Source organism: Parus major, chromosome 12, assembly GCF_001522545.3.
Source record: "Parus major isolate Abel chromosome 12, Parus_major1.1, whole genome shotgun sequence".
Classification (NCBI taxonomy): Eukaryota; Metazoa; Chordata; class Aves; order Passeriformes; family Paridae; genus Parus; species Parus major.
In genome coordinates, this window is record NC_031781.1 from 19,341,348 (window position 1) to 19,364,004 (window position 22,657).

Sequence of the window (22,657 nt, forward strand, 5' to 3'; positions counted from 1 at the left end):
GGAGGCTGTAGCAGGTACCTCCAGTCTGGTCTTGCTGCAGTTTAGCTAAGCTGTTAACACATTTTATCTTTTGAGAGTACTTTTGGAATAAGAAAGGCAAGCAAAAAACATCTTTTATCTCAGTTGTCTTAACAAGTGTTTAAATTGCTCTTGGATATTTTGATAAAAAGGAGTCAAATATTATGTTGAGGACACTGGTCTGCTTTTAAGACCTCAGACTGAGTAAAGCAAGGTGGTCAAACACCCAGATCCTGACCATTTCTAAGCAGGGAGAGGATGAAGTAACAACATTCCCATTTCCCTCCTTTCCCCTGGAGCTGCTGCAGGTTTGGGATCAGGATGGTGCCCAGCCCTGGAATAAAAAAGGGTTTTGTGGAAGGCTCCAGTTAATCAGTGGGATCTAGGGCACACTCTGCAGCCTGGGACAATCACCTGCATTCATCTCTGTCTCTGAATAAGGTTTGGATGGCAGAATTGCTCTGCTGCCCTGGAATTGAGTTAACTTGACAGCCAGAGTCGCATTGTTATTGGCTGAATACCATTAATTTTGATGTGACATATTTCTTGCTAATGGGAACATTCATATTATCAGTATTTTCAAAAGGCAGCAGGAAGGAAAAAAGCTCTCCCACAACACTATCAATATTTGCAGGGCAGGCGGTGCAGGAGGGAGCACTCTGCCTTCTGGAGCCTTGCCTTTATTGATTGCAAGAGGTCTTAGAAACATTTTCACCTTTTTCCTGCACATTTTTTCACTTCAGAGGCTGCAATACACGTGAAGGGGAAAATTAACATAAACAGGTAGGAAAAAAAAAGGCAGTATTTCTGTGAGGAATCTGAAATGCCAGCTCTGTTTGGAGCACTGTGTGACAGGAACAGCTCAAAAGGAGAGTTTAAAGCAGACTAAGGAATGACTGATGGACACAGGAGTTATTTGGATTTGTAATGGGTTGAAATCCTGCTCTTCTTTGCTTCTTGTGTGCTGGGAAAAACTGGGCTGGTTTCTGTGGGGTTCCAGGGGCTGCTGCTGTAGGATGGATGTAAATGGGAACTGAAAGCCCAGAGCTGCACAGGGAATGTGGCTCCAGGAAAGACCAAATCAAACCTTTCCTGCTGCTGCCAGGCAGGGGCTGGAGGGGGTCTGGTGTTTTATTCAGCTCCCAGGACCATCCCAGCAGGAATTCTCCTTCAGGTCATCTGCCAGGTTCAGGAGCTGATCCTGTGTCCTTCCCCAAAAAGCCCTTCCATGAGCCTGGGCAATGGATTTGTTCTCTGCTCTTGTCTCTCCTAAATCAGAGTGGAGGTGAGCTGGGAAACACGAGGTGAATCACAGCAAGGAAAATGGGAACAGAGCTGCTGTGTGGGGCTGGGGTCTCCAAAGGAGCAGCTGAGTGAGGTCACGAGTTGTGCTCTCCATCCTTAAATAGAAGGGAAACTTCAATACTGAAAGAAAGCGAATTGGCTAAAGAAGGGAAATAAAAAGAAGGTTGTGCTAGGAAATACTCCAGGGAGAAAGTCTCTGGTGTCCTCTGGTGGTGGGGAGGACAGAGACAGCTCCTGGATAGAGGTTTTGGTGTGGGACCAGCTAAGGTGGTCCCTGGGATGGGTGTGATTTTAAAGGAATTGGTGCAGCTGCCCCCACATTAACTGGATCACATTTCCCAGCTCTGGATTAGGCCTGCTTAAAATTAGGTAATTACAAAGTAGGAAACTTTGAGTAAGGAGAGTGATAAAGTAGTAAACAGGCAAAATGAAGGAGCAAGGTGACTTTGGAGCAGTGTGAGAACAGCTCTTTCTGTGCTTCCTTCAAAGGAAGTGCTGTGTTTTGGTGAAAGAAGATTATGAAAAGAAAACAGGTTTAAAAGACACCTAGAAATCCTAAAAGGCTAGGAGACTGATTTTTAAATTATTTTTATTATCTTTATTTATGAAATTGATGGTAACAGATTTCTGGATTCATAATGGTATTAGAAAATAAATGAACAGACTTTCTCTGCCCAGTGCATTTTAATTTGTAAGTACTGCCAAAGTTCCAAATTTAGGCTGACTTGAGAGCCAACTTCCCTGAAATAAACCATGACACAAAGTTAACACCATCCAGCCAATCTGACAGGAAATACCTCATCTGGGCTGATTTCACAAAGCTGAAGGAGGGAATAATTCAGTCCTGCGGGTGAGTTTGGTCAGAGATCTCAGGTTATTTCAGCTTGTTATTTCTACCTCAGCTTTCCAGCTTTGCAATTACTTTTTGCCAGGGTGAAAGAGGCACATTTATTGTAGCTGAGGAGCCCCTGACTCTGCTGTGTCCCTGTGTCACAGCTGGGGATGCTGAGCTCCAGCTCCCAATCTCCTCCAACAGCTCTGCGGGCTCTGGAAGGCTTTGGCTGGGCCACCTGAAATCAGAGAGCTCCATGGCATGCTGGTGGAGAGGATTTTGTTATTTTGTGAAAGGAAAACCCATTTCTCAGCGGAATTAAAGCTAATGTGTGAGCCCAGAAAAGCCACGGTGGAGTTCTGTGCTGTGATTTGCTTTCAGAATGAGATTTTCTAGTGGACACCAGCAGATGCCAAGGCTGTAGAACTCGAGGCTCTTCAGATGGGCATTTCCACAAGTGGCAGGAGCCAGCAGGCAGGTCTAGAAAATGCTGGAGAAGCCCCCAGGCCTTGAAGTAGATCTGAGGGTCTGTGCCCTCAGGCCGTGCCTTGACCTAAGGACCTTTAAATGCTTTATCAAATTTTGTTCCACACAGAAGACATTGTGTGGCTGGAAGATCCTTTATAAGAAAATGCCAAAATATCCTGGGATGACCTTCAGCAGTTGAGCCACAAATGTACTGAAAATGGCCAGAGCCCATGTAGAAGGGCCAGCACTTTTCCAAATCACCTGATTATTTCCTAACCTTTGGCAGGCCCGGCACTGCCCTGGTGTGAAAACATTTGATTTATTCAGCATTTCATAATGCACTGCCTTAGCTGGCCAGGAGAGAACACTGAGAGGCCTCTCATGGAAAACAAAGTCCCAAACACGTGCCAGGTCTGTGCTTGGTGGGGATAATTTGGGATGTGGGACTGCACGTTCCCCTTGCTGCTCCTTGATCTGCCTTGCTTTTAAAGGCTGGCTTTAGGCATTCCTGCACCCCCTCCTGCTGCTCCCACAATGCGATGACAGCACTCCTGCTACCTGCTCCCTACAGATTTGGATGTTGTCAAAGCCTTCGAAGGACTCTAATTTACCCTTTGATTTTTTAATCCACTGACAGCTTATCTAACTTTGTTTTTATTGAATAACATGATTCTGTGAAGTGCCTGGGAATATTATTTTTGAGAGACTGCAGGTTAATTATTGTAAATTTCAAAAAGGAAATATTAAGCCAATTATTAAATTAGAGTTGATTATTAATCCCGGAGAGATAATTACCAAGGCCTGAGGCAATTTGTCTTCTGTTTGAAATAGATTTTCCCTTGATTAAGTTGTATTTGTCACTTGGTCCCATGGTTGTTACTGCAAACGACTTTATTATCCTGCAAAGTAGAAAACACTTCTCTGAAGTTGACCCCAAATATTTGGGCAACTTTTTAGCTGAATTCTGTGCAAGGGCACACCAGCATTGGGGAATAATCTGTCCTTGCTCCCCTCAATGGCAAACTGCTTCTGAGCCAGTAGGATTTTTACCACAGCAACAAAAAAGAGCAATTTATAGATGTAAAAACGCATAAAATGTGATTTTGTTTCAGAAACCCACAGGTAATACTGAGCATTAAATGCACATCTTGTAGTGTAATCAAATGATTGTAGTGAGACTCAAAAACTGTGCTGGTGAAAGACAAGGTAAGTGATGTTTGCTCTGGGGCAGCATTAGAATTCTGTGCTTGAGTAAAGCAAAGGCTGAAGACATTTTAACCCTTCAATCAACCCACAAACTGAGAATCTCAGTCCATTAAATGGAATTGACTGCATTATTCTGGGTTTAATGTTGGTTAGACTGTGTGGAGCTAAATAAAAGAGGTCTGGGAATGTTCCGAATGTTTGTGCTTAAACCTGAGTTTAAATCACTTTGAAACAGCTTTTTTGGATATTTGAGTCGTAAATCCCAATTTAACTGCTGTGGAAATGATGGAGAAGCACTCTGGAGTGCAGTGGTTCCAGGAGGGCAGAGCCTGTGGATACCTGGCAGATTTTCTGAGCTGTAGCAGCCCGTGGGTTTTTGAGGAGGGCTACAGAGGACAACGAGCGTGTTTTCTCTTTCATATTTCTCTAGCAAGGTGAAAATGTACCCATGTTTTCCCTAAAGATGACTTTTGCAGAGCATCCAGCACAGAGGATGAATGTTCTCTGCTTCCCTTCCTGAAAGAATCAGCTTGACAGAAGAATCCTGATTCTTGTGCTCAGTCACTTTTCATCCTGGAATTCAAAGAGCATTATTCATAAGCCCCTTCTGGAAATTCACCAAAAACATGCTTCACTTTCTCCTCAGCTTAGTTTATTTTGCTGTATGTACAGAAAGAGTGAGGATGCTCAATGACCATTGTGTCCTGTCCCCCCCATCCTTCCCCAAACCTGTGAGGAGGAGCATTCCCTCTGGGATCTGTAACAAATGCTGTTTGTTAGCTCAGACTGAGCAAATCCAGGTTTCTCTGCGTGGACAGTGTTTGTGAGGAAGTGCTGCAGTGCAGAAATGGGGTGCCAGGAAGGCTTGGGTGGACAGGTTAGAGAAATAATGGAAAATATTTACTAAAGAAGGCAGAATGCTGTTTATAAGGGTTCTGGTCTGACTTTACCTTCCTGTGTTGGCTGGGAGAAGCATTCCTGCCATCAGGAGCAGGAGGAAGAGGTTTCAGGCTGGGCCAGGGGAGGCTCAGGGTGGACAGAGCAGGAATTTCCCCATGGAAAGGGAGCTCAGGCACTGGAACTGCCCAGGGAGGTTTGAGTGTCCATCCCTGGAGTGCCCAGGGAATTCCTGGAGGTGGCACTGAGGGCTCTGGGCTGGGGACAGGGTGGGATTGGGCACAGCTGGGACTGGATGGGCTGAGAGGGCTTTTCCAACCTCAACAATTCTGGGATGCTGTGATTTCTAAGTTAAAAAAATTCCTACTCTAGAGCTTACCTTTCACTCAAGGACATTTGGCACTCAGGGCAACGTGCCCTCAACTCCTTTGTGGGTCTGTATTGTGGTAAATTCCCCTTTGTTTTCTCTGTGTGATGACAACCCCAGACCCCTTTTCCATGATTTACCATGGATTAGGGAACCTCTCCGAGGTCATTTGGAGCACAGTTTACCCGACCTTGGCATTTACTGCTGGGCTGCTCCTCCACTCCAAGGCAATTCCACACTTGGCATTCCCACAGACAGCGAGCAGGCCTGAGCTTATTAAACCTCCCCCCAGCTGTGGGAGGGAGGCAAATATTTATTGTCTCATTTCATGGCTAAGGCAACACGAGCTCAGACAACATAATGATAAATGATGAGCAAACCTGCCGTGGTGCCCGGCCAAAATCCGGCCAAGCCAAGGAACTGGCAAGGCTCCCACTGAGCCTGAACTGTGCAGAATCAGAGCTCTGCAAACAGCTTGTTCTCCTCAAGAGATTCTCTTTAGGTGTTTGAAGTCATCCCTGCATGGGTCCCAAACAAGATTTGTAGAACAAAATAACTTTTTTGTTTTTGTAATTTACAGGCTTTGAAAACCTGGTGTCAATTTTTTCTTTTTTTTCACTTTACTACTTCATTCTGCTTTAGTAAGGATTTTATATCTTGGATCTTCCTAGCTGTAAGTACACCTGATGCAGTGTGAATCAATCCCTGGAGGAGGATTTTGCTGCCCTGTGAGGCTGGGCACGACAGGAGCTGTTTGTCCCTGGTGTGGGACAGCAGCAGTGGGTGGGAGCAGCAGCTTTGCCCTCTCGGGGATGGCAGCGGTGCTGTTGGTAATAAAACCACCCTGCAAACCTGCTCTGGAGGAAGAGCAGAGCTTTGTTCATCAGCAGTTCTTGCCCCAGGGACACTCTGTGCTTCCCTGGGGAGAGCCCAAATTGCTGCCGAGCTCCCGTGGGACGGAGCTGCGGGAATGGGCTGTGCTCCGGCTGCTCTCAGCTGCCAGCTCCTGAAAAATAACAACACAGGCAGCCAGGCTGGGGAAACAAATAGGATATTATAGAGTTTATTCCTGTGTGCTGCTTCCACCCCATTTGTCAGCATTTCATCCCACCTGCTGCTGGAAAGGATTCTGCTGCTCCGAGATGCCTGCGAGGCGTTGTTGGCATCTCGTACTACACGAGAATATCAATATCTGCTTTGAATAACCTCAATGTATTTTAAACAAGACATTTCCAAATGGTTGCTCTGTAGCTGTGCGTGAGCTCTGTGGAACTCCAATTAAGAGTCTGTCAGCATTTGCAATGTGATCCATTGTGAAAATTTATTCTGGGTAGAAATTTAGCTTGTAATAACGAAGACCTGGAATTCTCTGTTCTCCTTTTCTTTCCTGTTTCATTGGTTTTCTTCCTCTTCTGTGTTGGAAAACAATATCTGATGCTTTAAGTGCTAAATAATGGAGATAAAAAACTGCTCTGCATGAGGGGCCAGAGCAAGGCAAAGGAATGGCTGCTCAGGGGTGATCAGAGCTCTTTGACTCCATGCAGAGAGGCAGAATGGAAAGGATGTGTTTGAATAGAATAAGTTCCTTATGAATTAACAAAGAATGACTTTAAGCTGAAGGAGGGTAGATTTAGCTGGGATAATGGGAAGAATTTCTTCCCTGGCAGGGAGGTGAGGCCCTGGCACAGAATTCCCAGAGCAGCTGGGGCTGTCCCTGGATCCCTGGCAGTGCCCAAGGCCAGGCTGGACATTGGGGCTGGAGCAGGCTGGGACAGTGGGAGGGGTCCCTGCCATGGCTGGGGGACACTGGGGGGGCTCTGAGGGGCTCTGAGGTCCCTCCCAACCCGAGGCAGTGTGTGATTCCATGTTTCTAAGTTAGCACATAACAGCTGGGGCTGTGGAGGCAGCAGCAGCTGAGGCAGAGCAGCAGAGGTGACGCAGGATTTCTCCTGCAGTGATCAGGCTGTGATGGTGGGACAGACACGATGGGAGATGCACACGGTGAAGTGCAGCTGGAGTTGGATCCCCAGTCCTGTTGGGTGCTGTGCCAGGCTGTGCTGCTTTCCCTGGGGGATCTGAGTGCTGGGCTTCATCCCAGCTCTGCACTAAGGTGTGAACTGTTGTTAAAAACCTAAAAACTGGGGCTGCTCTCAGTTGAAGTTGCCCTTCAAGATGCCCGTGTGATGCTCCCCTGGGGTTGTCTGGCTGCAGAGGAGGTTGGATGCCAATGCCAGAATTTTTTGGATGGTTGAATGGCCTCCAGTCTGCTTTTTTGTTGAGTGAAGATTCTGCTCCCTTCCAGCTTGTGCTTTGCCAAGTCCATTATCCACCTTGGATGGCAGTTTGCAAACTGCAGCCACCCGTAATCCCAAGATGTTGCTGCTGGATTTTTCCAGGTTCTCATCACTGGTGAGCACTTAGAGAACATCTGCAAACAGCAGGAGGGGCTGGCACAGTGTGTTCCACTGGCAGATGACATCTGTAACACTGGCACATCCAACTGGCACAGGAGAGCTGCTCTGAGCTCCTGGGCAGCATCCAGAGAGGGGAGTTTGGAGAGATCACCTCTAAAATTCAGCCAGGGTGCCACAAGGAGAAAGGAAATCCTGAAGAGAGCTGGCCTGCAGCAAGGTAGGATAAACAGATTTCAAATAAATGAGGTGTTTTTCTCCAGCAGCAGTGCAATGGAAAGGTGCTGGAGTGAGCTGCTGCAGTTGGGTCTTTTGGTGGCCTCCAGTGCTTCTGCAGTAAATGTTTGGTCTGTGATGTTAGAGGAGTGCTGTGAATCTTGTTATGCACCTCAGAACCAAAATTTGCAGTGAAGAGTCCCTGATTTCATTTGATTGCACGCTGTGCTGTTAGATCTCTGTGGTTGTGGGGATAATTCTGTAACCAGGAAGGGAATGGGCATGAAATGGGAAACTCGTGTTGAAAAAACACAGTGTGGTCCTTTATAGCCCAAATTCCTGTTTGCTGCAGCCATGGGTGCGTGGAGGCCAGGGGATGCTGACCTCAGGAGAGACTAGGGCTGGTGATGTCTGGTTTTAACATCTCACAGCTTAAATTATTTGACTTTTTGTTTCTTATCAAATTCATAATGGCTGTAGAAGGGTGTCATATTCAGGGTTTTTCTTTAATATATCTGAATATTCTTTATATTCTATATAAATTATATAGATATATAAAGATATATATATCTTTAATATTCTTTAATATATCTGAAATCTCCCTTCTTGTCACATCCCCTTCCATTCTGTCCTTGTGTGTGTGCTGCTTTGGAGAATATCCTGAGGTGTTCAAAGGATGGCCAGCACTCTGTGCCTGGGTGGCTGGAGAGCTGTGATTTATGGTTGCTGACAGTGAATGCTTTTCCCCACCATGGAGCTGTGTCAGGAAGCTCCTGTTTTCTGTGGCTCTCAATCTCAGAGGAGCCAGATGCTGAGAGAAACAGCTCTGTGCTGGCTGGGCTGCACTGGGTGATCCTCCCAGCTGGACTCTGCTCCAGGAGCTGCTGCTGACCAAACATTCTGTGTGGTCACTACCCTGGCCTCAGATTGGCTTTGTGAGCTGTTTTTCCTTTGTGTTCTTCTTCTTCTTGGCATCCTTGGATGGTGGTTTTTTCCATGAGGTGGATGGATCAGGAATCTGCTGTCTGCGATGGCTGAAAGTCCAGTTTAACTCCTACTCCCTCAAGGTAACGGCACAGGTTTTAGAAATGGATTTTATACAAGGGAGCTCTGAATCTTGTGGTGGATTTCTCTGAGGTTTGTCATGCTGAAAGCTACCATGGCACCATATCCACATTTGGGGTCAATTCCTGTGTTTCTGGGAGGAGCAAGACAAAGGTCTCATGTGAGCAGGGCAGGTACTGATGGCACAACTCAGAGCTGAGCTGCTGCAGGGACTGGGCTCATCTTAGGGGACCTCCTAGAGCTCTTTTACTCTGCAATTCTACTCTTATGAAACCAAAAATCCTCATAAAATAACTTTTAGTCATTTCTCTGTGGGGAAAATGTACAGCAGCAGGTGGTCACAGAGAGCCGAGTTAAATATCATGGATTTTGCAGAGAAGACAATGAGATTTTAATGTTGTTTCCTGGTTATTATTTTTATGATTTAGATTTCATATTGAATAAAGGAAAATTGTGGAGGAAGATAAGGACGCAGACTGCCAAGGATGCGGTAAACATCTAGAAGAATTTATTTTATCTAACGATTTGAAAATTATTTCATGGACTAAAAAGGCAAAGGAAAAACAAGTTAGAGACAAAGGCAATAGAGCATTTACTACAGAAATCTTTGTGTAATATATCTACAGGCACAAATTTCAATGACCTTAAGGCAGGAAAAGAATTTACTGGTGTTTTTAATCCTATGTAACCTTCTGCCTCTGAGCTTGGCACAATTTAAAAAGTCCAAAATTTCATGTTGTTAGAAAATCTGTGTGTCTGTCACAAATATATTTTGTGACACAAAGCATGCTCGGTTTCCTTTTTCCCTTTTTAACTCTCAGGGCACTGAGGGAAAGCTTTTGTCCCTTGCAGTATTTGTTTAGGGAAAAGTTAAATAAAGGTTGTGTAAGCAGAAGGAGAATGGAAAAGCAAATCAAGCTCAGCCTCTCCTCACAGTGAGGATGCTCAGGAAAGGAACAACCCTCAGCCCTTGTGCTCCTGTGCTGTCTGGAGCCAGAGATGCTCAGTCGTGTCCTTGTCCCTTGGAAGGCCAGGCAGAGGGGTGGCCTGGCAGAAATGTGACCCAAACAGGCTCTAAATCTCTAATTGTCATTTCCTGGAGGCATCACCTCATCCCGTAACACCCTGCTCGTGGTCCCCTGCCTCCGTGGGCCTGCGCGTGGAGCGACGCTGGCCGGGCCCTGCCGGGGAACAGCAGCCACAAATCTCTGCAGAGACATCCTAAATATAGAAATGCCTTCCCTGCAGCTGGGAGAGGCGCAGCAGGATTGTGTGGGAGCAAATGCAAGGCGTCAGTGGAAGCGGCAGCGGGAAGCAGAGGGCCTGACCTGCCGCGGCTGGAAATTCATCACGGCCTGATGGTGCCTCCGCTTCATTTCTGTGGCTGCCAGCCTGGCCTGGGTGGGGAAATGGTGCTCAGCATCAGAGGGGCTCGGCTGAGCCCACACGAGCTGCAGGCTCAGCACAGCAGGGATGCTGTCACTTGCACATGGAAATTTGGCTCCAGGAGGGGAGGGCAGGTCCTGCCCGCTCCAGGTGAGCTGCACCTGAGCACCTCTGCTTGAGGAGTGAAAGCAGGGGATGATGGAACACTCCAGTCTGCTTTCATGCCAGCTGGAATATTCCTAGTGACATCCCCCGGGGATAAAACACATCCCAGCGCTGCCTTTGAGACTCTGATCAGCAGGAGGCTGAGCTCAGAGGCTTTGTCTGCTGTAACTCACAGCAGAGCAGGTCTCTGCCCCCAGCAGTGCCCGTGAGCAGAGGCAGGACTGTGCATGGAGATGAATCCTGATCCATGTGTGTATCTGACCTCTGCACCTCCAGGACTCGGTGCCACGGCTTCCTTGAGGTGTTCGGGCTCGGTTGGACTCAGTGATCTTGAAGATCTCTTCCAACCTCGTGATTCTTCCTCAGCAAAGCTGAGACCTGTGGTGGTCACTGAGAGATGTGTGAGCCCTTTGTCCTTTCCAAAAGGAAAGAGAGAGGGGTGATTGAGCAGGGCCAGGCTCCAGCTGGGGATCCTGAGGGTGTCCAGCAGCTTGGCTCTCCTGAGCCTGCCCGGGCCCAGCTCAGGTGCCAGCATCCACAGCATTTGAGTTTTCATCAACTTCTCTTAAGTACTCTTAGCTTAGACAGTTTCTGGGGAGGAACCATTTGGACAGCAGTAATCTGGAAGCAGAAGTTTGCAGTTCTCATCTCTGGAAGACGATGCCAGGAATGCCCAAAGCCACCTCATTAAATTTCTGTGTTACTGATGGGCCCTCAGAGGCCTGTTCTTTATAAGCAGCTGGTGGTTCCCAAAATCAGCTGGAAGACTTGGCCAAGTTCGGCTGCTTGGCTTTGAGGATATTTAGATCAGACTGATGCTCTTTCTGTTGCAATCCAATGCTTTTGACTTCTCTTGGATTCTTATTTACTTTCTGCCATTAATTTACATTTCAGCAATTTCAGGCAGCATCCCTGCGTGCCTGTGGCTGGCACAGGAGGCTCTGTGTGTGTCAGCCCTGCACTGATGGCTGGGTAGTTCCCCACAGATAACTCCAGATGCCCAGACTGCTTTGGGTGGGAAGGGACATTAAGGATCCATGGCAGGGACACCTCCCACTGTCCCAGGCTGTCCACAATGTCCAGCCTGGCCTTGGGCACTGCCAGGGATCCAGGGGCAGCCCCAGCTGCTCTGGGCACCTGTGCCAGGGCCTGCCCACCCTCCCAGAGAACAATTCATTTTTAGAATCCGATCTAAACTTTCTCTCTTTCAGTTTAAAGCCATAAACTCCTTTTCTTCTGTTTCTTTCCCATGCCATGTTTCAAAGGATGATCTAAAGCAGCAAAGGTTTTTCATTTGCATTCTGAATATTTGTGGGAGTGCTTGTTTTTCCAGAACACAGTGTCCCACTGGAAGCAGCACAGGTGTCTGAGGAGAACAGAGAAACCCATGTTGAGTGCAGTTAGTCCAAGGAGAAGAGGAAACTGTTGCTTCTGCATAATTCCATTATTCACTGTGCTGAATTATGCTTCGTTATGAGAGGCTGCCCAGCATCTCTGGAGGTGTAATGGTATTATCAGCTTCAAGGAACTATAGGAATAATAGCTTACCTTACATTTATATAATGCTTTTCATTTGCAAATGCTTTGCAAACATCAGTTCCTCTTCTCCCGACATCTGGAATGCAGATAAAGGTTATTGGATCTATAAAGCAGCGGAGGAAGAAAGAAGGAAATGTTGAGCTTTATTTAATATTAAATATAATGTGCACAATCTCAAATCTGCTCAGAGCTATTCATGTCCAAGATCAGCTTTTATGTCACAGTGGAAGGCTGAGATCAATGATGATACAACAGCAGAGTTCCAAAAGTGCCCAAGTGTCTGTGGAATCACATGGAACTTCTCCCACCAGTGCACAAATCCCTTTGAAAAAGGATGTAACTATTGCTGCAGTTGTTAAAAAATTATGTATAGCCTTCCCATTAACCACATTCCATTTGGAATTCCAGAGGCAAACTGGAATTCTGAGGAGGAAGCTCTGGCAGTGCAGTGCTTGCATGTGTAGCTGTAAATTCAGCTTGACCCCAAATTCTGGGGCCCCTCTCCCTCCCAGATGTGCTGAGTGATCCCTGGGAAGCTGCTGCTCATTCCCAGGGAGCAGGGCAGGACCTCCTCAGCAGTGCTGGAGGAGTGATTTGAAGGGTTCAGGCCTCCCACCCTCTCCTATAATCCTGTCTGGCCCAAAACCACTCCTGGGAAGGCTGGGGGCTGTGCTGGGTCACGGAGCTCTGGAATTGCAAAGGTCTGATCCATAAAATGTCTTCAGCACTTCCCAAGGGGAGAACAGGGCTCAAGCTGGGGTGTCCAGTGCCCAGCCACTTGGGAATTTCTGTATTATGAAAAAGCCACTTCTGTGATATAGATATTTATGTTTATATGTGTGGTGTGCCCATCACAAGGTCCTGTAGTGGCAGGACAAAGGGGAATGGCCTGAAGCTGATGGAGGCACATTTAGATTTTGTTTTCTTTTCTGTCTCACTGGGAATTGGTGACTTTTCCTTGTTTGAGCACAAAAGAGGAGGGGACTTTTCTCAGCACTTTGTAAAGTAAACTTTAAACATTTTCTTTAGTTCTTTATGGGATTTTTTTTTTTTTGAGTTGCCTGGTGAAAAGATGCAAATGTGGCACATATAAAAGATCTTCCATTTTAATTTAATTGCTGAACATTTCCTCTACAGTGCAGCCATTATCTGTTTGGCTTTTATTACCTTCTCCAGTAACTTCCACCAGTGAGTCAGCGAGTCCATAACAGCAGCAGGAATTATATCCCTGCCTGTCCCCTGGGTGTGCTCCTGGATCCGTGCTCAGCGTGTCCATGGAGCTGATGGAGAGCTTTAAGCACCACAAAAGGGGCTGTTAGGAAAAGGATTTTTAAATTTTTTTTATTATTATTATTTTAAAGAAAATATAAAACTCTATCAGGCATTCTGAAATTGGGAGTGAAGAGTTGGCCGTCTCTACAGAATAAAAATTCCTCCAGCTTCACTGAGGGTTCCTGGCTGGGAGAAGCAGGAGTGAAATGCCTGAATTCTGCACCCAGCTGGGCAATCCAGGGATTTAAATATCAGATTTAAATATCACAGAATATCCTGGGCTGGGAGTGACCCACAGGGATCATCCAGTTCCCACTCCTGGCTGTGCACAGGACACCCCAAGCATTTGCAGCTTAAATCCACTGACATCAGCCATGAACAACTGTCTCCATCAGATGTTTGCTGGAAAAGAAACATGCTCAAAGGAAATGAAAAGAAATTCATTTTTTGGAGCAATATTTGGCTTTGATGCTCTTTATCTCAAAGCCTGAGCTTTGTTTCAGCCACTAAGAGAGATGACTTTGCTGAAACATCACAGCAGCTGAGACTGTTCTTCACAAACCAGTGCAGAGAGCCCTGCTGTCCTCCTGGTTTTACCTAATTAATTATTAATATAAATATTCATTCTTTTACAGGTACAGAACAGAACTATTTAAATCAAGAAATATCTCTCCTTTCTTGTCTTGGAGCTGGCTGTGTCAGTCTTCAGTTTTCAGTGGGGAAAAATCCCAGCCCATGGAATTTGTGGCTTTCTAAACCATTCCTTTGTGTGGTGACTTCACATCAGAGCAGATCCTGCTTCTCCAGAGGGGTGGGAGCAGGGATTGCTGGTCCACAGGAAATTTTGGGTGAGTACCCAGTGACACCCAGCCCTGTGTGGGCTGGAGTGAGTCTTTGCACAATTTCCTTGACAAAGTGTTGTGGTTTGGGGGAGTAAGGGATGTCTGGGGTTATAATATTATATTTAATATTTAGGCCAGGCTAGAGGGGGCTTGGAACAACCTGGTCTAGTGGAAGATGTCCCTGCCCATGGCAGAGGTTGGAAGTAGATGCTCTTGGAAGTCCCTTCCCGCCCAAACCATTCTATGATTGATTTATTCTATAATTTTCCTGTTTGCTCTACCCATCTTCCCTTATTAAGGGAGACCAATATAAACCCCAGTGAATTCCAGTAATAATTCCCAGTTTTGTGGTGGTTTTATTTGTCTGCCCTGTCCCTGTGCAGTCACCAAGTGCTTGGCACTACTTGGCCTTCAGGAGATGCCCTTGGTGGCAAATGAATTCCCAGTAACTCCTGGTTGGAGCAATGTGGGGTTTGGTGGGTGCCCAACCTCAAACATGTGTCCTTTGATCCCATAAGGAAGTCTCTGGTGAATAAAGTGGTTTTTGGGGTTTGCCTCCTGTGGTGTTGGAATCCCCAGCTGGATTTGGGATGGTTTGGGAGGGGTTCTTCCAGACAGGGCTGAGTTCACACAGAGTTTTTCTGTGGCTCCAACAGGTTATGGGAGCTCTTAAATCAAACCCCAGTGACTCGCACAGCCTTGCAAGGGTTCTGTAAATTACAGCAGCACTGGGAGGAAACTCTGACTGTGGGCTTTTACACCTGATTTATGGCCCTCCTCAGGAGAGCACAGAGAGGACAATGACTTTCACATGCTGAGTCAAACAAGAAACAGCCCAAACTTTGAATTGTTTTGCTCTTTGACTGCTCCAGAAAACCACAGCACATAGTTTGGACCTGTCTGGGGCTCATATATCTTATCTGATAGATGTTTTTTGGTGAGAAATGATGTTCTGATTCAATAATGACTGAAAATTCTGGGCTGAGCCCACCCTGAGCCCTTGCTCTCTGTAGGGTCATGTTTTGATTTGCTTTATGAAGCTGAAGCTGCTCCCAGTGGTGATGTCTCCTGGCTCCAGCAGCATCCCTGGTCCCCAGGTGCTTCCCCTGACCTTCCAAATATTTTATGGAATATAAAATACGTTTCTATAAAGCAGAGCTGTTTTAGAAGGTTTATTAACATTTTATATAGTGTACAATGTACTAAAGTAACGGTCCAATTATTTATGTGACAAGATGTCCCTGAAAATGTTCATATCTGTGCTGTTTTAATAAGGCACTAAAAAATACCATAACCCTCTGCTGCTGAAGCTTCTCTGGGTAACAGCCCTCAATTATATCCCTGCTGCACTTTCATTTAATACCTGTATTAAATCTGTTTTGTTAAGGTTTTAAGAAATCATCTTAATGCAATTAAATAGTGCCATTAAATCACAGGGGGATTTTGGTTTTACCCCTCTGCCAGCGAGAAGTGCAGCAGCAGAGCAGTGAGTGACAGGGATGTGCTGCTGCCAGCACTCTGTGTTTAACACCTCTGACAAGGGGGTTTATCCAGGGGAATGAGGAAATTCAGCATGAGGGGCACAGGAGTCTCAAATTGCTGCAGTCCCCAGCCCTGGGGGTCCAAGGAATGCCTGGGGATGGCATGGAGCTGTGGGCTGTGACTCCATGCTCTCCAGCATCTCAATGATCCTGGCATTATTTTCAGGCCTTTTTCACTACAAACAGGGTCAGGTGATATCAAAGGTCAGCTTTTTGGCCTGCTGGTCACATTACATTGCAAAAATATCACATGATTGTTTTTTTAAAGTCTTTTTCCAAGCATCAATTTGGAAGTTGTGTTATGAGGAACATTTTTCCTCAGGCAGTAATGGGTATGTTTGTTTATTTTATGCATAGTTAAGTACCTTCCACCTGGCCAGAGGAGATAAATGCAGGTGTTTTTGTCTGAAAGTCTGAACAAATTAACCATGAGAAAAGGCACGTGGAAAACTGAGGAAATAGCTTTAAGTTTGTCCTTATAAATGCAGGAAACTGTGAAGGTGCACTTGTTTAACTGTGAGGAGATGGATAAATAAATGAAATGTAGTGGCTACTACTGGTGGACAATGAAATGATTTTGAAATGCTTTGAGATTCCTTTTGAGTTCCAGCTTTAAAAATAAAGTGAGGAAAACTTTTTTCTTTTTTTTTTTTTTTAATATTGTGGGGGAAAAGAGCCAGGAAGAAGCAATAGCTATTAAGTGCTGTCAGATAACTGGTGGGTTTGTGTTCAGGAATCAATCTGGATATCTGAGACAAAAATGAGCTCTGAAGTTATTCTCATTAATGGATATTGGCAAAATCTGCAGCAGTTTTATATCACTGCTAAAGGCAGAGTAAATGAAACACCTCCAGCTCAATTAGCTATGAAAGGAGTCTCCTGCCCTGGCAGGATGAGCTGGCTCTGAGCAAAGCCTTTTGCAAAGTCAGGTTGGGCTCTTGCCCTTGGATTTTGGCGTTGTCCCACCGGGCAGAGCGACCTGGCAGAGCCTCTGATCCATCTGGGAAGGGCTGGGAATAAAAGTGAGGAAAAGGAGGGAAGTGAGAGAGAATTGTGACAGTCTGCTGACCTCAGGGAAGGAGATTGGCATTTCTCTGTCTGTGGGAAAGGAGGAAATGCTCTCAGACTGGGTTGGGTTGGGTTGGAAGGGACATTAAGGATCATCCACTGTCACCCCAGCCATGGCAGGGACACCTCCCACTGTCCCAGGAGCTCCAGCCCCAATGTCCAGCCTGGCCTTGGGCACTGCCAGGGATCCGGGGACAGCCCCAGCTGCTCGGGGAATTCTGTGCCAGGGCCTCCCCACCCTGCCAGGAACAATTCCTGCCCCAAATCCCATCCATCCCTTGTCCCCTGCCAGTGGGAAGCAGTCCTCAGGAAATCCAAGGATGGGGCTGACAAATGTGGGAGATGGGAAGAGTTTTCCCTGCTCACTCCCCATGGTCTGAGACACATCTCAGGAGCAGGAGGGCAGCACAGATCTGGAAGGGGCTCTCCACCCATCCCAAGGAGGTTTTCACCTCATGGGCAGGAGGCCTCTCTATGGTGTGGGAGCACGGGGGATGCTCATCCCTGCCAGAAGGTGAAGCAGGAGCTGATGCCTGGAGAGGCTCCTGGAGCAGAGCTGGGCAGGTTAAAGGAATAAAGCAGGGTTTATTTTTATTAAAACCCTTCCAAGGATCACCTTGGGCAGTGCAAGGGCCCAGCCCTGGCTGCAGCCAGGATGGGCCCCGGGTCAGGAGTTTCACTCTTGGATCAGTTTTGGTCCATTTCCACCTCGGGGTGAATTGTGCAATTCCAGCTGCAGGTGATGCAGTCCCATCCTCCCAGCTTGCTCCATCAATTCCCTGCTGGTTGTGCTTTTTGGGCCTGGAGCTGCAGCGGTGCCCTCGGTTCTGGGGCTGGGAAAGGATTGTTGTGTGTGCCTGAGCTGGGAGAGCTCGCTGACACTTTGTGTGGAGCTCAGAGCTATGTTCAATGCAGAATCTGCAAAATATGAGAGCTGAAACTTAAGGCATCATTCCCCCCTCCAAGCAGACTCCTGTTGCAGGACTTTGGTCCCTCCCTGGGTGCTCCTTTTAATGCTGGTTGGTGCCATCCCACAGCAAAGAGTTCCTACAAAAGCTCATTTAGCACATGGCTAATTACCCTCACCCTGCATTTACTCTCCTTTGCTGCCATTAGCCAGCCTGCCTAGGAAAGAGGAAAATCCAAGTCCATCTCACCGTTCTGTGGCTGTACATAAGCACTGGAATTAACTGCAGACAGGAGTTTTAGTGTCTGATTCAAATCACTTTTAAAATTTAATGAGCTCACAGCTGTGCCACCCATGTGCTTCAGCACTTGTCCTTTCCACAAGTTATTTTTGTCCTCGGAGTCTGGTCAGGGAACAGCTGCAGGAGTGGTATTTCTGCACTGAAATAGCTGAAAGCTGAATTTTTAGTAATATTTAACTGAGAATATTGGGGAGACTGACCCACACTTCTGAAGGTTTTGCTGTTTAAGATAGAACTACTAAATTTAGGATTGCACAGTAAATCCTTCTTTTTCTTCTGGAGCCTTGAGGTTATATCACAATTTATACTGGTTTTGGGGATGAAAATCTGATCCTGAAGGGTGCAGTTTGTTGTAAACAAATACATAATTCCATTTATGGTGGTTAATGTGAGTATCTGAGGTAAGTCCATAATTCTGGTTGTTATGGAAAAGAAGTGCACGTAAGAAGTATTTAAATGAGACAGGTAGAAGGAGAAATTCTAAATATAATCAGTTAAGAAAAAGTAAAGGCAGGAAAGGGAGTTAATATGAAATCCTGGTTGGTCTAAATGCAATAAATCTTATTGTGAGGGGAAAAGCTGATTCTCTGAACGTGGGGCATGAACTAAAGCGGCTGAGTAAGAACTAAATCAGAACCCATTTTCCTGCTCGTAGACTGAGTAAATTCCACAGTGTTTTCTCCTTGTGGAAGCACAGGAACATCTCTGTGTGCCTGACACACACAAACAATAAATGACCAGCGATATCTGGGGCAGAACATCAGGATTTCTGAAGCTAAAATGGATTTTTCTGTGGTGATCCAAGGCACTGCTGGTGTTAGAATAATTAAAGGATGCTCCTGTGAGTTGCCAATTAACTTAAATTTACCAAAGGGGAAAAAAAGAAAAAGTTATGATGTTATGGGAAGGGATTTTGCAGATGGAAGCGACACTGTGGGTATAAAACATCTCAGCAGGGCAGCTGTGGGAGCTGAATAAAGCCTTGGGTGGCTTGGAACAATCTGGAAGTTGAGGTTTAATCCAGTTTTGGAGAAATGTCAGGTTTTCTGTGAGTTTGTGACCTTCACCTGCTGCTTTTGCCTCCACCTCAAACCAAATGCTCTGATTTCTGCAGCTTTACAATAAAGCAGCACAAGTGCAGATGTAAATCAATGTCACTGCTAATTCTCTAATGTTATCTTGCATCTAAGAATAGAATATTTTGAATGGAGTATTTTGACAGTGGAATTTGTAGAAATTTCTCCTGTAAATTATTATCCACCTGGCTGCTTCACATAGCAGTAAATTTATTTTATATATTTTTTTATATATTATTACTGGATTATTGATGATATTCTTCCCTTTATTTCAACCCTGACATTGACCATAAAGAAAAGTCCAAATCAATGATTTGAAATGATTCTGAAATGCCTGTAGTGTGTTTGTGAGGATGTTTCTGAGACCCTTTTTGTGGGCTTTAATGAGATGTCCTAACCACTAATGAAGTGTGTTTTTCCAGAAGATATCACAGCAAAAAAAGGCAGCTAGTTGTGGTAAATATCATCCCTGGCCAAACACTGGAAAGCTTAATGTATCTGAAAGTGTGCAGCAATTTAAAATCAAGTTAGGAGTTAATCAAATAACATCAGCTTTGTCTCATCTCAGTGGTGGAACAAGCACTAAATTGTGGATTTTAAACAAACAGGAGCAGACGTCTGCAGCAGGTAATGCCCAGCCTGGACGTGTGTTCCTTGGCTCCATAAAACTTGCATATTTTCCACCTGGATATTGTTTTTATTGGAGCTCTCCCAGCTGGAGTTTGCTGGCTGCAGAAGGGGGGCTGATTGATTTTTATGCTAATCCTAGGTGAAAAGCAGCTGTTGTAGCTGGGTTTGCACTGGGCTAATCCAGCTCATCAGGGCTGTAAACAGGCAGATAAAGGCAGGGGATTTCAGCCTGTAAAGTGCTTAATCCCTGCAATCGGGGGCTTCCCCTGCTTCTCACCTGAGCAGGGATTCTCCTGCTCCCTGGCCCTGCTGATGGAGGATGGGGACAAGGATGGAAAGGATTTCCCAGCCCAGCTCTTCCCAAGGCAGAGCTTGCTCCCTGCAGTCATAAATATTCCACCTGATTTGTGTTTAAATCTTCAGGGCTGGACAGCTCTGTACATTTAATACTGAACTCCTGATTTTCCAGGTAGTTTCCTAAACTGCCCAGTGGGTTTATGTGTCAGCCCAGTTCTCCCACACTGGGTCTAAGTTTATCCAGTTAATTTGTTCAGAGCCAAATGTTTCATGTCCAGAGATGCCTTGTTATTTAATTGCACACCTCCCCTCTACACTGCTGCTCATAAAGTGAATTTAATTCTCTTCCCAAGGAGGAGAATTCCCGTGGGATGGGAGGCAGCAGCCTGTTCTTGGTGCTCCCTGGCTGGCATCGCTGCTGGATTCAGCTTTTTGGTGGCTGTCCCTGCTGTCCCCCCTTCCCCAGGCAGAGCAGGGCGATGCTGGAACGAGGGAGGGATTTATGGCCCGCTCTAAATTTGATTTGTTCCCACAAATGTTGTATAAAAAGGAGCTTGTTCTTTTATTAAACACTGCCAGCCTGAGGGCACGGTTTATACAACATCATTACACCTGGTAGGAATGAGTCAATCCTGTTCCCTTTCAAATGATGGATGGCAGGGGGGTGTATCCAGGAGAAAAGGGTTGTGCTGTTCATTTATCCACCAGCTAATGATCATTAGTGGATTTTAATATATTAATTTATATTGTTATGTGTGTATATATATATATATATATATATATATAATTTTTCGGTTGTACACTGGATTGGGCTCTGACTAACCCGTTCTAGTGGAACATTTCCTGAGTGTGGAATGGGGTTGGAGCTAAATGGTCTTTAAGGTGCCTTCCAATCCAAGCCTTTCTGTGATTCCATGATTTTCTCTGATGGATCCCCACACCCCCTCCTCTCCCTTCCACTTAATTACCTCTGCATTCACTCACCACCTCTAAACTGCCACACACAACACTGAACGCAGAATTAACTTCTTTTAGTGCCTGTAACAGAATTAAACCCCAGCTTAAGCAGGGCAGGCTTCAGTTATTAATCCTCCCATGAGCAACTATAATTATTTTTGCCAGCACTAATTTCATTTGCATATGCATTGTGAAGTTGCAGATCACAGGGAAGCAAGGGGGGCAAGGGGTTTTGCTGAATGAAGCAGCGCTGTCAAAGCCCAGACTGGGGGGAGCAAAGAGTGATTTAAAGGAGGGGAAAAGCAGCAATGCACTGCCATAAACAGACAAATTAACCACTCAGAGTGTTTCTGATCTGTTTGCCAGAGGATTCCTGGGAGAGGTGCCTGTCCTAGACCTGTCAGGAGCAGCTGGGTTTGACAGGGAAGGTGCCAGGGTGGTGGGGCTGAGCAAACACAGCTCAGTGTCTGCTTGCAACCCCAGCAGAAAGAACCACAAAGAGCTTCAGTTCAAGATGGGAAGTCAGTTTTATTGGACTTTGCCTCTCCTCAGGAGTGCTCAGATGTGAAAAACGAGGTTCACATCATTTTTATAGAATTTAAAAGTTTAATAAAAAAGACAATTAGGAATAAAAAATAAAGTCTACAGATATGGCTGGGTGTCTCTGCATTCACCTCACTGACAAAGGATTGTCCCTTAAAAACAGAACCCTACTACATATCCATAAATTCTCACACATATTCACACATTCTTCTGAGGATCTTTGGTGTTCTTCTGTTTAGTTTTCTCTTGCCCCCTTCCCAATAGATCAATCCTCTTGGTGCCATTGAGATTTACATTCCCTGATACCAGAAATGCAATAAATTCCTCCCCCAGAGTTCTGGGCACTGCTGTCCTCATCTGGATCAGACAGTTTACAAATGCAGGAGTTCTCTGGCTATTTTTTTTTTCCTCAGTCTTTGGGTTATACAAACAAAAGCAGTTTTTATTTTAATACTATGCCATAGCCTAACATATATGTATTATACCACTATTCCTAAATTTCATCAATAACAGAAACAAAGAAAACTATATTAATACAACAAAATTTCTCATTCTTATACACATAACATTAATTTTAATATTTGAGAATAGCCAACAATATAAAATGTATTTATAACACAGAACTCTGAGGTGATACAAACACCTGAGTGCTGGACAAAGCACAGAACAAGATTTCATTTGGCCACCGGCTGTGCCACAATCTTTTCCATCACAACTTTTTAGGAGACTTCAATCTGTGTCACTGTGCTTTGTTTTGCAGGTTGTTGTGGCCTTGGCTGTCAGAGTGTGGGGGTTTGTTGGCCATAATTCCTGTTCCAAGCCAAAAAAAGCACTCACGTAAGTCAGCTCAGATGGTTCTTCCTTTCCCTCCTTTTTCACCACTTATTTTTGGGTGCTAAAGTTGTCACTACCGGTTGGATGGGACAACACAGCCTTGGCATTTTCCTCCTGCTGTGGTAGAAGAAGCAATTTCCATCATTTTTTTTTGCTGGGATTTGCCTGGAAAATTAAATATCTGTGACAGCTGGTGAAGGAAAGGTTTGGGAAGGGCTTGGGTTGCCTGATGTGTGTCCACCTTTGCCCCTGTGGGCTGTAGAGCAAATAACCAGACCTTCCCTTTCCCTGGAGCCCTGGGACTCATGGATGTCTCTTCAATTCTTGCTGGTATTTATATTTGGCAAACAATCTCAGCAGCTGGCTCAGTTTTCTGTGCTCAGGGATGACCTCGAGCAGCTCTGAGGCTCAAAAATGGAGTTTTTGTTGCTACAGATGCAACAGTGCTCACCAAACCTCTGCAGGGCACCCAGGGAGCACTGAGACACTGAGACACCGTAAAATATTATAAAAA

The 22,657-nt window shown here is 45.6% G+C and overlaps 1 long non-coding RNA gene across 1 annotated transcript; it reads left to right on the forward strand.

The window, feature by feature from the left end:
• The first annotated feature begins 7,411 nt into the window (after positions 1-7,411).
• LOC107210071 lies at positions 7,412-22,656 on the forward strand. The gene is made up of 3 exons (XR_004499271.1): positions 7,412-7,724; positions 13,783-13,995; positions 22,070-22,656. It is a non-coding gene; the product is annotated as an uncharacterized LOC107210071 (long non-coding RNA).
• Position 22,657: the final 1 nt, after the last annotated feature.